The following is a 16,702-nucleotide window of genomic DNA, read 5'->3' as shown; positions in this document are numbered from 1 at the left end:
TATGGTTGATCCTAAGAAAATTGAAGCAGTTAAGAATTTATCCAGATGGAGTTTCTTGGGCCTAGCCGGATTCTATAAGAGATTTATGGAAGGGTTTCATCGATCTCATCATCTTTGACCAAGTTAACTCAAAAGAAGGTGAAGTTTCAATGGTCGGAAGCATAAGAAAAGAGTTTCCAAGAATTGAAGGATCGTCTCACTACCACTCCTATCTTGACCTTGTCAGAAGGGTCTGATGGTTTTGTGGTGTATTGTGATGCATCAAGAGTTGGTCTTGGTTGTTTATTGATGCAAAATCATAAGGTAATAGCCTATGCTTCTAGCAAACTTAAGGTGCATGAACGAAAATATCCAACCCATGATCTTGAACTAGCGGTGGTTGTGTTTTTCTTAAAGATTTGGAGACACTATCTTTATGGTGTCCATATGGATGTGTTCACCGATCATAAGAGTTTACAATATGGGTTTAAGCAAAAAGATTTGAACATTAGGCAAAGAAGATGGCTTGAATTGTTGAAAGATTATGATATGAGTATGTTATATCATCCAAGCAAAGCTAATGTGGTTGTCGATATACTAAGTAGATTGTCCATGAGTAGTGTGGCACATGTTAAAGAAGATAAGAGAGAATTGATTAAAGATGTTCATAGGTTAGCACGTTTAGGTGTGCATTTGGTTGATTCCAATGATGGAGGTGTTCTTGTTCATAATGGTTCAGAATTGTCTCTTGTAGTGAATGTTAAGACTAAGCAAGACCAATATCCAATGTTGGTTGACTTAAAGAAGTCGGTTGACGAAACATCCATTGAGGCTTTCTCCCAAGGGGGAGATGGTGTGCTACGTTACCAAGGTCGTTTGTGTGTACCTAAAGTTGATGGATAGAGAGAATTGATATTAAATAAGGCTCATAGTTCCCAATACTCGATTCATCCGGGTTTCACCAAGATGTATCATGATTTGAGAGAAGTGTATTGGTGGAATGACATGAAGAAGGACATAACAAAGTTTGTATCTACGTGTCCAAATTGCCAATAAGTTAAAGTTGAGCATCAAAGACTGGGAGGTCTACCCCAAGATATTGAAATTCCTACTTGAAAATGGGAAGATGTAAATATAGATTTTGTAACGGGTTTGCCTCGTACTAAGAAATAATATGATTGGTTATTATAGAATGGATGACCAAGTCGTCTAATTTGGTACTAGTTAAGACTTCCTATGGTGCCAAAGATTATGCTAAGTTGTATGTACGTGAGTTGGTAAGACTTCATGGTATGCCCTTGTCCATCATATCGAATCGAGGTACAAAATTCACTTTACACTTTTGAAGGTCATTTCAAAAGGGTCTCGGTATAAAAGTTAAGTTAAGTACTATTTTTCACCCTCAAACTAAGGTCAAGCCGAAAGAACTATCCAAACTTTAGAGGATATGCTTAGGGCACGTGTTATTGATTTTAAAGAAAGTTGAGATGAACATTTGCCATTGATTGAGTTTGCCTATAATAATAGTTATCACTCTAGCATCCAAATAGCTCCTTTTGAAGCATTGTATGGGAGGAGATGTAGATCCCCGGTCCAGATTTGGTTATCGATGCTATGGACAAGGTAAGACTCATAAGGGAGAGGTTAAAGATGGATCAAAGTCATCAAAAGTCTTATTCAGATGTTAGGAAAAAGAGCTTGAATTTGAAGTGGATGATTGGGTCTATTTGAAGGTTTCACCCATGAAGGTTGTAATGCGTTTTGGCAAGAAAAGGAAATTGAGTCCTAGATACGTTGGACCTTACAAGATATTAAGACGTGTTGGCAAAGTGGCTTATGAGTTAGATTTTCCATTTGAGTTAGCTTTGGTTCACCCGGTGTTTCATATGTCTATGTTGAGGAAGTTTGTGAGTAATACAAACTCTATTGTGTCATTGAAAGATTTAAGTGTTGAGGAAACTTTGACTTATGAAGAAGTTTTGGTGGAAATCTTAGACCGGCAAGTTAATAAGTTAAGAAACAAAGAAGTTGTGTTCGTCAAAGTGTTATGGAGAAATCAACAAGTAGAAAGTTCTACTTGGGAGGCGGAGGCGGATATGATAAAACGATACCCGTACCTCTTTCCCTCTACCCAAGACTAAAGTAGTAAGTTGCTCTTATTCAAGCTAGTTGAACTCTTACGTATTCAGTTCCTCCTATGTCATTCATATGCATGCACGTTCATGAAAAAGTTGATTTTAAAGTTATAATTTTATGTTAAGTTAAAGATTTCATGTTCCATGCATTTTAAGATGTCATCATAATCATGTTGGTTGATAGTCCTATTTCCGTATCCTTCTTATGATAAGTTAAATCTCATTCAAGAATGAATGTTTCCAAGGGGGACATATTGTAAGACCCCGTAAGTCGGGAGGTTGGAACCAAGGAGAACAATTTTTCAAATCTTGAACTGGACCCAAGTTCTCTACGAGTCGTGGAAGTTTACACGACCCGTAGAAATGAGTTGTGGAGGAAGTCGTTATGGTTAGTTGGGACCAACCTTAAAGAGATGTCCTACGACTCACTATTATGGTCCGTTCTCTAATAGATAACCTGTAGAAAGTTTTTGTAGGATGACTTTTGAGGCCTTATTCAAGGAATTCCTCAGGGGCAAGTACACGACTTGCAGAAGCCATGATGAAGATTACGGATCATAGAACCTGCCCGTTTGCAAACTTCAGAGACTCAATTTTTAAGCCTTTTTCTCAGACCTACAAGACGAGTCATTTAGGTGATTCATCAACACTTTGACGACTCGTAGGAACTCATTCATAGGTTCAAAATCCGAGATTAAATGAAGGGAAATTGTGTCTTTTTCAAAGTTTGGTTCAATGAACCTAGAAACTTTTATGGCCAAATTCAAAGTCTACAAATATTCTATTCTTCAAATTCCCCTCCTATTCAATTCATTCTCCTAAAATTTTCTTAAGGCAAGAATAAAATCTCTCAAGGTTTCTTCTTCAAACAAAAAGCTAGGATTTCCAGATTTCTACAAGGTTTCTTCTTCAATTCTTAGTGAATTCAAGCAAGGTATGTGGGGATTGATTCATGGGCTCTTTTCACCCATGAAGTCCCAAATATTCCTCAAGTTTCATTCAATTTTCAATTGATTATGAATCCTAGTTTTGATGAATTGTATTAGGCTGATTTGATTTTGTTTTTAAATGATATCAATGATATTTATATGCATGTTCTCATATGAATTGCATGATTTCCAGTTGATTTATAGATTCCCATGCATAAAGCTATATTTTCAAGCCATGATTATGAATTTAAGATGAGTTATGAGTTGTTTAGGAGTTAAATGATTTTCAATGAAAGATTTATATAAGTTAAAGTTGAGATTTATGATTTTAAATTTAAAGTTATGATGATGATAAGGGTTAAGATCAAAAGATGTTTAAAGATGGTGATAAAGAAAATTCTCACCGAAGTTATAGATTCTTATGAATCACCAAGTAGATTAGTTATTCCTAATATGTTTTAAAGATAGATTGATAGGCAATTACTATCTTTTCCTACTATACTATGATTATGTTTTAATGAGTTTCCATTGGGATATTGACTAAGCACCGAGAGGATTTCTAGGTGGGTTCGGAATGATAACGCAGTTGGTTATCCAAGAGAATCCTAGTAGCAACCTAAAGTCCCAAACTACGTTGCCTACGTAGGTTGCCTTCATGGCCTAACTCATGGATCCACATAGCCTAGTTGAGTTTAGTTGAGATACCTTTGGAGTATGCCCTGGCACGTCTTTGCTACTACTATTATTTTACACAATCCAGGAACTTCCATAATGTTGGCGTGATTTGGTTTGAGCAATGAATCCTGACGTGGCATGGTAGCCTCCCCTGTTTCGATGCAAGAGTCATCGGCTTGTCTCAATGCAAGAGTCATCAGATTTCATGTAATAGCTCTCATGACCTTATTTGTCGGTTAAAGGTCTTATTCCACACAAGTTCAAGTTAAATTTATGAGATGTCAAGTTATGAGTTGGAAGTTAAAGTTTTTATGATATGCATTGACCATGAGTTTCATATGTTTTAAGTTGCTTTTAAACTGTACTCATGATTTATTATGATTGGTCATGCATCCTATGGCATATTAATTATGTACATTATTTGTTCATGCATACCTCACATACTTAGTACATTCAAACGTACTAATGCATAGTTTACCTACATTATCTCATAATGTAGGGACAGACGACACTCACGATCACCCAATCATGGCTAGAGATTTTTTTAGATTTCAAAGAAGTTGATGAGTCCTCATTCTACCGAGGACAAGACTTTTATTCATGATTATTGTTGTCTTCACTTTGTTCTATTGTTAGGGTGAGCTAGGAGTTTGTCCTAATCCCCCGTCAAAGATAGACTAGAGGCATGTTTAGACGATATTTATTGGTGTAGTCCAAATTGGACGTTTATAGAGTTAATTTCCCTTAGTCTCATTCCCCACTTAATGATTACTTTTGCTCAGATTTATATTGTTCTTTACCTTATGCATGCGATGTATGCTAAGATGGCTTATGGTTGAGATTCCTCGCATCCCGATCGCTGTGTTACGACTAGGTCATGATACTAACCCACACCAGTTTTAGTTGAGTTATGAGTTCTTATGATAATTTCATAATCCTTCTCATGTTTTAAAGATATTGGTCTTGTATCCCGTGATTCATATTGATTATGCCCTATGTTATTGACTGTGCATCTTCTCACATACTTAGTGCATTCCATGTACTAACGCATAATTTTTGCCTATATTATATCATAATGTAGGGACTAACGATCACGTTCTTCCTCCTCTTGCTCATGGCTAGAGTTAGCATTATTGTATTATTGGTGAGTCCTCATGTTCCAAGGATAAGACATTTTACTTCTTATGAGTTTATGACTTCTTTTCCCTTTTATATTGGGTGAGATAGGAGGTTGTCTTACCCCCCCTCCCCACCATCTAGACTAGTAGAAGCATGCTAGATATTCATAGTATCTATGTTGTCTCTTATTCTGCATTTGAGACTTATGTTCTATATTGAGATTATGCTTACGTATCTTTGATCCTTGCTTTTATTATTTCATTACCTTATGTATGGTCTTGAATGTTATGCTAAGAGGCTTGGTTGGGGTCCTTCAAAATTCTAATTGTCGTGTTATGCCTAGACCATAGGTTGGATCTTGACACATGACCTCGATTCGAGACCCAACTCCCAATATTGACTAAGCACCGAGTGGACCTTAGGATAGGCATTCTCTTCACAGTTGAGGCAAGAGACCCATAGTAAGATTCCATTGTCCTATAACTATGTTGCTCGCGTTGGTTTATAGATGCCAATATGGCAAAGCTAGTGGATCCACAAAGCACAGTTGAGATAAGTTACTAATGGAGTATGCCATGTGAATGTAGCCTCCCCTGTCTCGATGCAGGAGTAATCAGATTCCATGTATTAGATCGCATGGTCTTATATATCGATTAAATTTCCTATATGTAAGACCCCATAAGTTGGAATGTTGGAACCAAGGAGAAAAATTTTCAAATCTTGAACTAGACCCAAGTTCACGACTGTTTCTATGAGTCGTGAAAGTTTAATCGACCCATAGAAATGAGTCATGGAGAGAGTCTTTATGGTTATTTGGGACCAACCTTAAAGGGAGGTCTTATGACTCACTATTATGGTCCGTTCTCCAGAGATAACCCGTAGAAAGTTTCTGTAGGATGACTTCTAAGGCCTTGTTCGAGGAATTCCTCAGGGCCAAGTATAGGACTTGCAGGACGAGTCGTAGAAGCTATGACGGGTCATAAGAACCACCCGTCACAAAACTTTAGAGACTTGCATTTTTAGGTTTTGGGACCTGCAGGACGAACGAAGTTGAAGAGCTGTAATAAAGATTATGGGTCTATAGAAACTGCCCATTTGCAAACTTCAGAGACTCAATTTTTAGGCCTTTTTCTCAAACCTACAGAATGATTCATTTAGATAATTGTCCTTTTTTGATGTAGAGTCATCGATCTGTCTCGATGTAGGAGTTATCGAATTCTATGTAATAGCTCGCATGGTCTTAGTTTTTGGTTAAAGGTCGTATCCCACACAAGTTCAAGTTAAAGCTATGAGATGTCAAGTTATGAGTTAGAAGTTGAAGTTCTTATGATATGCATTGACCATGAGTTCCATATGTTTTAAGTTGCTTTTAAACTATACACATAATTCATTATGATTGGTCATGCATATTATGGCATATTGATTATATTCTTTATTTATTCATGCATACCTCACATACTTAGTACATTAAAATGTACTAACCCATATTTTGCATATATTGTTTCATAATATAGGGACGGACGACACTCACGATCACCCCACTCGTGGCTAGAGCTTTATTTAGATTTCAAAAAATTTGGTGAGTCCTCATTCTACCGAGGATAAGACTTTTATTCATGATTACTATTGTCTTTACTTTCTTCTATTGTTAGGGTGAGCTAGGAGCGTTTCCTAAGCCTCCATCAAATATTAGTCTAGAGGCATGTTTAGATGATATTTATTGGTGTAGTCCGGATTGGACGTTTATAAAGTTGAGTTTCCTTAGTACGATTCCCCACTTAAAGATTACTTCCGCTCATATTTATGTTGTTCTTTACCTTATGTATGTAATGTATTCTAAGATGGCTTATGATTAGGGTCCTTCGCATCCTGATCGTCATTTTATGACTAGGCCCTAGGTCGGGTTATGACAAATTTAGTATAGCACACAAGATTTAGAAGAGTCCTAGGGACTCTAACATGCCATGTTAAGTAGAGTCTTATTTATTGATACGAAGTGCACCACATCCATGAATAGGAGGCTGCGAAACGTCTTAGGAAAATGTCTTACTTCTTTCATGATCTATGTCGTATGGTAGAGTGGTTAAGTCTTTTCCCTCTAACGTTTGTTCTTCATAATTTTCAGAGTATGCCTCCTCGAAGATACCCCATTAGAAGGAACGTGGTTGAAGAGGAGAAACAAGTTCCGAATGACCCTATGAATGATCAAGTTTCCAATGCCGAGTTTCGAGTGTCCTTTCAAGTGCTTTCTCAAGCCTTTATAGCTCAAGTAAATTGTGAGGTGGTTTCTTCCATGAATGTGAATGCTAGTACGGTGGCAAAAAAAGTTCGAGATTTTATGAGGATGAATCCTCTAGAGTTTTGGTGTTTTAAAGTTGATGAGGATCCCCAAGAGTTTGTCTGTAGCATCCATAAGATTGTTGATATCATGGGAATTAGCCCGGGTGAAAGGGCGGAGTTGGCTACGTACCAATTAAGGGGTGTTGCTCAAATTTGATTTGATAAATAGAAAAGTGAGAGGCCTAAAGAGGCAAAGCCCGTGACTTTAGATGAGTTTAAAGGGGTATTTCTTGATCACTTCTTCCCATTAGAGTTGACGGAGGCCAAAGTGCAATATTTTATCAACCTTAAGCTAGGTGGTATGAGTGTGAGGGAGTATGCCCTCAAGTTTGCTCAATTATCAAAATATGCTCCATTCACGATTACCGACTCAAAAGCTCATATAAATAAGTTCGTATAGGGTGTGTCGGACATGGTTGCAATAGAATGCAAAATAGCGATGTTGATTCGGGAGATAGATATACCTAGGCTCATGAAATATGCGGATCAAGTAGAAAATGAGAAGCTAAAGGTGAAGAATAGGGAGTCTAAGAGGCCATGGACCGGTGATAGTGAATTCTCTCATGCTAAGTTCGGAAATAGTGGACGTCCTCGTTTTCACCAAAAGTACTCTGTACAAGGTTCTTCTAATGCTACTACTCCAAGGTTTGACAAATAGAGGGTGCTCAAACTTAAACCTCAAGGAGGTGCTCCTATAGGCAAACTTACTCCAGCATGCAAAAAGTATGGTAGAAACCACAAAGGTGAATGTCTAGCTGGGTTGAATGTGTGCTAACGATCTGGTAAGCCGAGTCATCATGCTAAAGAATGCAAGGTCAAAGATGGTCGTCCTCAAGGCCAAGTTTCTCAAGGTGGCCAAGGGAAACCAAAGGGTGGTCAACACAACAATAGGTTTTATGCTCTCCATGGGAGGTAAGAGATGAAGGAGACGCCTGATGTTGTTATTGGTATGTTACGGGTCTTTCACTATGATGTTTATGCTTTGCTTGATCCAGGTGTAAATTTATATTTTGTTTTCCTTTATGTGGACATGAGATTTGATGTTAGTCCCGAGACATTGCTAGAAGCTTTCTCTGTTTATACTCCCATAGGTGAGTCAGTTGTGGCTAAAAGAGTCTATAGAAGTTTTCCGGTTACAATTTTCCATAAAGTTACCCTATGTGACCTATTTGAGCTTGAGATGACCGATTTTGATGTTAACCTTGGAATGGATTATCTATATGCATGTTATGCTTCTATTGATTGTAGAACCTGAGTGGTTAAGTTTCAATTCCTGAATAAGCCGGTCCTAGAATGGAAGGGTAGTAACTTTGTATTTAAATGTCAATTCATTACATGTCTTAAAGCTTGGAAGATGATTTCCAAGGGTTGTATTTATCATTTTGTGAGGGTTAGGGATGAGAATTTTGAAACCCCTATCCTAGAGTCGATCCCCATTGTAAACAAGTTTTCAAATGTGTTTTCCAATGATTTACTCGGTGTTCCTCAAAAAGGAGATTGATTTTGGTATAGACCTTCTTCCGGATACTCAACCTATTTTATCCCTCCTTATCAAATGGCTCCGGCGGAATTAAAGGAGTTGAAGGATCAATTGAAGGACTTGTTAGACAAGGGGTTCATTAGGCCAAGTATTTCTCCTTGGGGTGCTCCCGTATTGTTTGTTAGAAAGAAGGATGGTTCATTCCATATGTGCATTGATTATCGGCAATTAAATAAGGTAACCATCAAGAATAAGTATCCAATTCCGAGAATAGATGACTTGTTTGATTAATTACAAGGGGCAAGTTACTTCTCCAAGATAGAACTTCATTCCGGCTATCACCAATTAAGGGCGAGGGAGTGTGACATTTCCAAAATGACATTTTGAACCAGGTATGGCCATTATGAGTTTCTAGTCATGTCGTTTGGTTTGACCAATACTCCTGCGGCTTCCATGGACTTAATAAATAGGGTGTTCAAGTAATACCTAGATACGTTCGTGATTGTATTTATTGATGATATTTTAGTTTACTCTCGGAATGAGGAGTAGAATGCAAGTAACTTGAGGATTGTGTTGCAAACTCTAAGAGACAAACAACTATTTGCAAAGTTCAACAAATATGAGTTTTGGTTAAGAGAGGTGGCCTTCCTTTATCATATTGTGTCCGGTGAAGAGATTATGGTTGATCCTAAGAAAATTGAAGCAGTTAAGAATTTATCCAGATGGAGTTTCTTGGGCCTAGCCGGATTCTATAAGAGATTTATGGAAGGGTTTCATCGATCTCATCATCTTTGACCAAGTTAACTCAAAAGAAGGTGAAGTTTCAATGGTCGGAAGCATAAGAAAAGAGTTTCCAAGAATTGAAGGATCGTCTCACTACCACTCCTATCTTGACCTTGTCAGAAGGGTCTGATGGTTTTGTGGTGTATTGTGATGCATCAAGAGTTGGTCTTGGTTGTTTATTGATGCAAAATCATAAGGTAATAGCCTATTCTTCTAGCAAACTTAAGGTGCATGAACGAAAATATCCAACCCATGATCTTGAACTAGCGGTGGTTGTGTTTTTCTTAAAGATTTGGAGACACTATCTTTATGGTGTCCATGTGGATGTGTTCACCGATCATAAGAGTTTACAATATGGGTTTAAGCAAAAAGATTTGAACATTAGGCAAAGAAGATGGCTTGAATTGTTGAAAGATTATGATATGAGTATGTTATATCATCCAAGCAAAGCTAATGTGGTTGTCGATATACTAAGTAGATTGTCCATGAGTAGTGTGGCACATGTTAAAGAAGATAAGAGAGAATTGATTAAAGATGTTCATAGGTTAGCACGTTTAGGTGTGCATTTGGTTGATTCCAATGATGGAGGTGTTCTTGTTCATAATGGTTCAGAATTGTCTCTTGTAGTGAATGTTAAGACTAAGCAAGACCAATATCCAATGTTGGTTGACTTAAAGAAGTCGGTTGACGAAACATCCATTGAGGCTTTCTCCCAAGGGGGAGATGGTGTGCTACGTTACCAAGGTCGTTTGTGTGTACCTAACGTTGATGGATAGAGAGAATTGATATTAAATAAGGCTCATAGTTCCCAATACTCGATTCATCCGGGTTTCACCAAGATGTATCATGATTTGAGAGAAGTGTATTGGTGGAATGACATGAAGAAGGACATAACAAAGTTTGTATCTACGTGTCCAAATTGCCAATAAGTTAAAGTTGAGCATCAAAGACTGGGAGGTCTACCCCAAGATATTGAAATTCCTACTTGAAAATGGGAAGATGTAAATATAGATTTTGTAACGGGTTTGCCTCGTACTAAGAAATAATATGATTGGTTATTATAGAATGGATGACCAAGTCGTCTAATTTGGTACTAGTTAAGACTTCCTATGGTGCCAAAGATTATGCTAAGTTGTATGTACGTGAGTTGGTAAGACTTCATGGTATGCCCTTGTCCATCATATCGAATCGAGGTACAAAATTCACTTTACACTTTTGAAGGTCATTTCAAAAGGGTCTCGGTATAAAAGTTAAGTTAAGTACTATTTTTCACCCTCAAACTAAGGTCAAGCCGAAAGAACTATCCAAACTTTAGAGGATATGCTTAGGGCACGTGTTATTGATTTTAAAGAAAGTTGAGATGAACATTTGCCATTGATTGAGTTTGCCTATAATAATAGTTATCACTCTAGCATCCAAATAGCTCCTTTTGAAGCATTGTATGGGAGGAGATGTAGATCCCCGGTCCAGATTTGGTTATCGATGCTATGGACAAGGTAAGACTCATAAGGGAGAGGTTAAAGATGGATCAAAGTCATCAAAAGTCTTATTCAGATGTTAGGAAAAAGAGCTTGAATTTGAAGTGGATGATTGGGTCTATTTGAAGGTTTCACCCATGAAGGTTGTAATGCGTTTTGGCAAGAAAAGGAAATTGAGTCCTAGATACGTTGGACCTTACAAGATATTAAGACGTGTTGGCAAAGTGGCTTATGAGTTAGATTTTCCATTTGAGTTAGCTTTGGTTCACCCGGTGTTTCATATGTCTATGTTGAGGAAGTTTGTGAGTAATACAAACTCTATTGTGTCATTGAAAGATTTAAGTGTTGAGGAAACTTTGACTTATGAAGAAGTTTTGGTGGAAATCTTAGACCGGCAAGTTAATAAGTTAAGAAACAAAGAAGTTGTGTTCGTCAAAGTGTTATGGAGAAATCAACAAGTAGAAAGTTCTACTTGGGAGGCGGAGGCGGATATGATAAAACGATACCCGTACCTCTTTCCCTCTACCCAAGACTAAAGTAGTAAGTTGCTCTTATTCAAGCTAGTTGAACTCTTACGTATTCAGTTCCTCCTATGTCATTCATATGCATGCACGTTCATGAAAAAGTTGATTTTAAAGTTATAATTTTATGTTAAGTTAAAGATTTCATGTTCCATGCATTTTAAGATGTCATCATAATCATGTTGGTTGATAGTCCTATTTCCGTATCCTTCTTATGATAAGTTAAATCTCATTCAAGAATGAATGTTTCCAAGGGGGACATATTGTAAGACCCCGTAAGTCGGGATGTTGGAACCAAGGAGAACAATTTTTCAAATCTTGAACTGGACCCAAGTTCTCTACGAGTCGTGGAAGTTTACACGACCCGTAGAAATGAGTTGTGGAGGAAGTCGTTATGGTTAGTTGGGACCAACCTTAAAGAGATGTCCTACGACTCACTATTATGGTCCGTTCTCTAATAGATAACCTGTAGAAAGTTTTTGTAGGATGACTTTTGAGGCCTTATTCAAGGAATTCCTCAGGGGCAAGTACACGACTTGCAGAAGCCATGATGAAGATTACGGATCATAGAACCTGCCCGTTTGCAAACTTCAGAGACTCAATTTTTAAGCCTTTTTCTCAGACCTACAAGACGAGTCATTTAGGTGATTCATCAACACTTTGACGACTCGTAGGAACTCATTCATAGGTTCAAAATCCGAGATTAAATGAAGGGAAATTGTGTCTTTTTCAAAGTTTGGTTCAATGAACCTAGAAACTTTTATGGCCAAATTCAAAGTCTACAAATATTCTATTCTTCAAATTCCCCTCCTATTCAATTCATTCTCCTAAAATTTTCTTAAGGCAAGAATAAAATCTCTCAAGGTTTCTTCTTCAAACAAAAAGCTAGGATTTCCAGATTTCTACAAGGTTTCTTCTTCAATTCTTAGTGAATTCAAGCAAGGTATGTGGGGATTGATTCATGGGCTCTTTTCACCCATGAAGTCCCAAATATTCCTCAAGTTTCATTCAATTTTCAATTGATTATGAATCCTAGTTTTGATGAATTGTATTAGGCTGATTTGATTTTGTTTTTAAATGATATCAATGATATTTATATGCATGTTCTCATATGAATTGCATGATTTCCAGTTGATTTATAGATTCCCATGCATAAAGCTATATTTTCAAGCCATAATTATGAATTTAAGATGAGTTATGAGTTGTTTAGGAGTTAAATGATTTTCAATGAAAGATTTATATAAGTTAAAGTTGAGATTTATGATTTTAAATTTAAAGTTATGATGATGATAAGGGTTAAGATCAAAAGATGTTTAAAGATGGTGATAAAGAAAATTCTCACCGAAGTTATAGATTCTTATGAATCACTAAGTAGATTAGTTATTCCTAATATGTTTTAAAGATAGATTGATAGGCAATTACTATCTTTTCCTACTATACTATGATTATGTTTTAATGAGTTTCCATTGGGATATTGACTAAGCACCGAGAGGATTTCTAGGTGGGTTCAGAATGATAACGCAGTTGGTTATCCAAGGGAATCCTAGTAGCAACCTAAAGTCCCAAACTACGTTGCCTACGTAGGTTGCCTTCATGGCCTAACTCATGGATCCACATAGCCTAGTTGAGTTTAGTTGAGATACCTTTGGAGTATGCCCTGGCACGTCTTTGCTACTACTATTATTTTACACAATCCAGGAACTTCCATAATGTTGGCGTGATTTGGTTTGAGCAATGAATCCTGACGTGGCATGGTAGCCTCCCCTGTTTCGATGCAAGAGTCATCGGCTTGTCTCAATGCAAGAGTCATCAGATTTCATGTAATAGCTCTCATGACCTTATTTGTCGGTTAAAGGTCTTATTCCACACAAGTTCAAGTTAAATTTATGAGATGTCAAGTTATGAGTTGGAAGTTAAAGTTTTTATGATATGCATTGACCATGAGTTTCATATGTTTTAAGTTGCTTTTAAACTGTACTCATGATTTATTATGATTGGTCATGCATCCTATGGCATATTAATTATGTACATTATTTGTTCATGCATACCTCACATACTTAGTACATTCAAACGCACTAATGCATAGTTTACCTACATTATCTCATAATGTAGGGACAGACGACACTCACGATCACCCAATCATGGCTAGAGATTTTTTTAGATTTCAAAGAAGTTGATGAGTCCTCATTCTACCGAGGACAAGACTTTTATTCATGATTATTGTTGTCTTCACTTTGTTCTATTGTTAGGGTGAGCTAGGAGTTTGTCCTAATCCCCCGTCAAAGATAGACTAGAGGCATGTTTAGACGATATTTATTGGTGTAGTCCAAATTGGACGTTTATAGAGTTAATTTCCCTTAGTCTCATTCCCCACTTAATGATTACTTTTGCTCAGCTTTATATTGTTCTTTACCTTATGCATGCGATGTATGCTAAGATGGCTTATGGTTGAGATTCCTCGCATCCCGATCGCTGTGTTACGACTAGGTCGTGATACTAACCCACACCAGTTTTAGTTGAGTTATGAGTTCTTATGATAATTTCATAATCCTTCTCATGTTTTAAAGATATTGGTCTTGTATCCCGTGATTCATATTGATTATGCCCTATGTTATTGACTGTGCATCTTCTCACATACTTAGTGCATTCCATGTACTAACGCATAATTTTTGCCTATATTATATCATAATGTAGGGACTAACGATCACGTTCTTCCTCCTCTTGCTCATGGCTAGAGTTAGCATTATTGTATTATTGGTGAGTCCTCATGTTCCAAGGATAAGACATTTTACTTCTTATGAGTTTATGACTTCTTTTCCCTTTTATATTGGGTGAGCTAGGAGGTTGTCTTACCCCCCCTCCCCACCATCTAGACTAGTAGAAGCATGCTAGATATTCATAGAATCTATGTTGTCTCTTATTCTGCATTTGAGACTTATGTTCTATATTGAGATTATGCTTACGTATCTTTGATCCTTGCTTTTATTATTTCATTACCTTATGTATGGTCTTGAATGTTATGCTAAGAGGCTTGGTTGGGGTCCTTCAAAATTCTAATTGTCGTGTTATGCCTAGACCATAGGTTGGATCTTGACACATGACCTCGATTCGAGACCCAACTCCCAATCCCGACCTCAACTCAAGACTAACTCCCAATTCAAAACTCGACTCTAATGTGAGAACAAATTCTTGATCCCGACCCGAACCTCGACCTCGATCTAGGACCCAACTTTTGACCACCACTTGGGCCCTATGATAGAACTCAATTCGACCTTGACCCTAACTCGGGGTCAATGTCGGGTCATAATATGGGGTTGGATCTTCGATTTCAGTTTAGAATTAGGGTTTGAGGTTAAGTCCAAATTCGGTTTCATGAGCTGAGTCGTGGCTAGAGTAGGTTGTTGGATAATGATTAAGGTTAGATCAATTTCTGGTCGAAGATCAAGTTTTGAGTCGGGGTTGAGGTCAAGGTCGAGGGTCGAGTCCTGGGTCAGGATTGATGTTAGGATCATGTTTCGGGTTGATGTTGAGGTCAAGTCAAGTCTTCGATCGAGGTCGGGGATAAGAGTCGATATCATAGTATTTTTCTAGATTATACCTAAATGCTCTACTAGAAAAAAAAAGAGTAGGAAAATCACTTATTTACGACAAATATTTTTCAAATTTTCCTGCATATCAAACCCACCCTTCATTCACTTACTATATAATCCTAGGTTAGATATATGTTGCACTGATTTAATGAGCACTTGGGAACTCGTAAATCACAATATTTCAAATTTCCTAGGTCTTTAATAAACGTATAATACCAATGAAATGAGTCGCTCTATTTTGTTCACCCATATTTCAAAGTCATAATAGTCGTAACTCATACTCGTTCCGTTTCATATTACTTTATTAATATATTAAGAATAAATATTTCATTTTACTTGTACAATCTAAAAATTCAAAGAAGTTTACCATTTTATTTCAATAATACCCCTATCATTAAATGACTATATAAAATATTAATAGTCAAATTCAAATTTTCAAAGCATTTATAAAAAATAAAGTAAAAAAAATAATCTATTTTAATATAAGGGGCGACTAAAAAAGGATGGGATGAAGTACAATTCTCCATTTTTATATGTATCCAACTCGTAAATTAATGCCAATTATTTTCATTTGTGGGGCACCTCATCATCTTGATTGGAATTTGGGAGGAGATGATTAAAGGGCAAAGGCTACTCTAAAAGAAAACTTTACTCTTTAACTCTGTGTTGCAGAAATATTAAAAGACTGATATTCCACGAAGGACACCAAAATATTATTGGAAGTTCAATGTCTTTATTGAAGTGATCGATAAACTAAAAAATTATATAAGATAAATAAGAATATGAGACACTTTGCTTAAACTGCATTACTTAAATATTGTAATTGTAAGTCTTAAACCTTCGCATTGATTGTTCACTTTTTGAGTAGCCAAAAAGTAGTCAAACATCTGTATGGTGTTCAGAATTCCTGAACTGCCATCAACAAGGATGATACAACCCCCAAGTTGTATCAAGTGGCGTATCCAATGTAATAGCTATGTGTTCATCTATTCATCCACTATGTAATGTGTTAAAAATTCATTAAATATGTATAAATAATAGATTTTGAATTCAATAAATTTAATGAAAGTGGTAAAATTACGAATTAAAACCAAAAAATATAATATTTTAAAGTCGCTTTAATCATAAACTTATATTAAAATACTCCTTGAAGAATATGACATGCTACATGAACATTGCTCTCCAAAATCTCCTCCAAGGAATTTCAAGTGGAAGCACACGTGAATTGTTTTTCCAGTGTCTAATTAAATTATGTTAAACATCCCTCTAAATGGCTAACTATTTCATGAATTTCATATCTAAATTATTGATTCACACAAAAATCCCTAAATTATCATGAGCTCATGATTTTTATGATTTTTTCATCTCTCAACAAATTATCTCAAATTCTTTGTTACATATTTAACTAAAGAATTTTATTATTATTATAAAGGGATTTGTAATCCAAAGAACTTGCAACAAAAACACCCAATAATATACATACACATGAAACTTGCAAAATAATAACAATTCAATTATTTAATCTATTCATCCTAATTTAAATTACATCAACTTGAATAATTCATTAGCTTGGAAGTCAAAGTACAAAAGCATCACCACCACGTGTCATTAGCTAGGATAAAAAAAACTATATATTTTTTTTCTTTTTAGAAAGCAACAAATAAGAAGCAGCA

This window comes from Solanum dulcamara, chromosome 3, assembly GCF_947179165.1.
Source record: "Solanum dulcamara chromosome 3, daSolDulc1.2, whole genome shotgun sequence".
Taxonomy (NCBI): domain Eukaryota; kingdom Viridiplantae; phylum Streptophyta; class Magnoliopsida; order Solanales; family Solanaceae; genus Solanum; species Solanum dulcamara.
Note: the sequence above shows the minus strand (reverse complement) of the source record.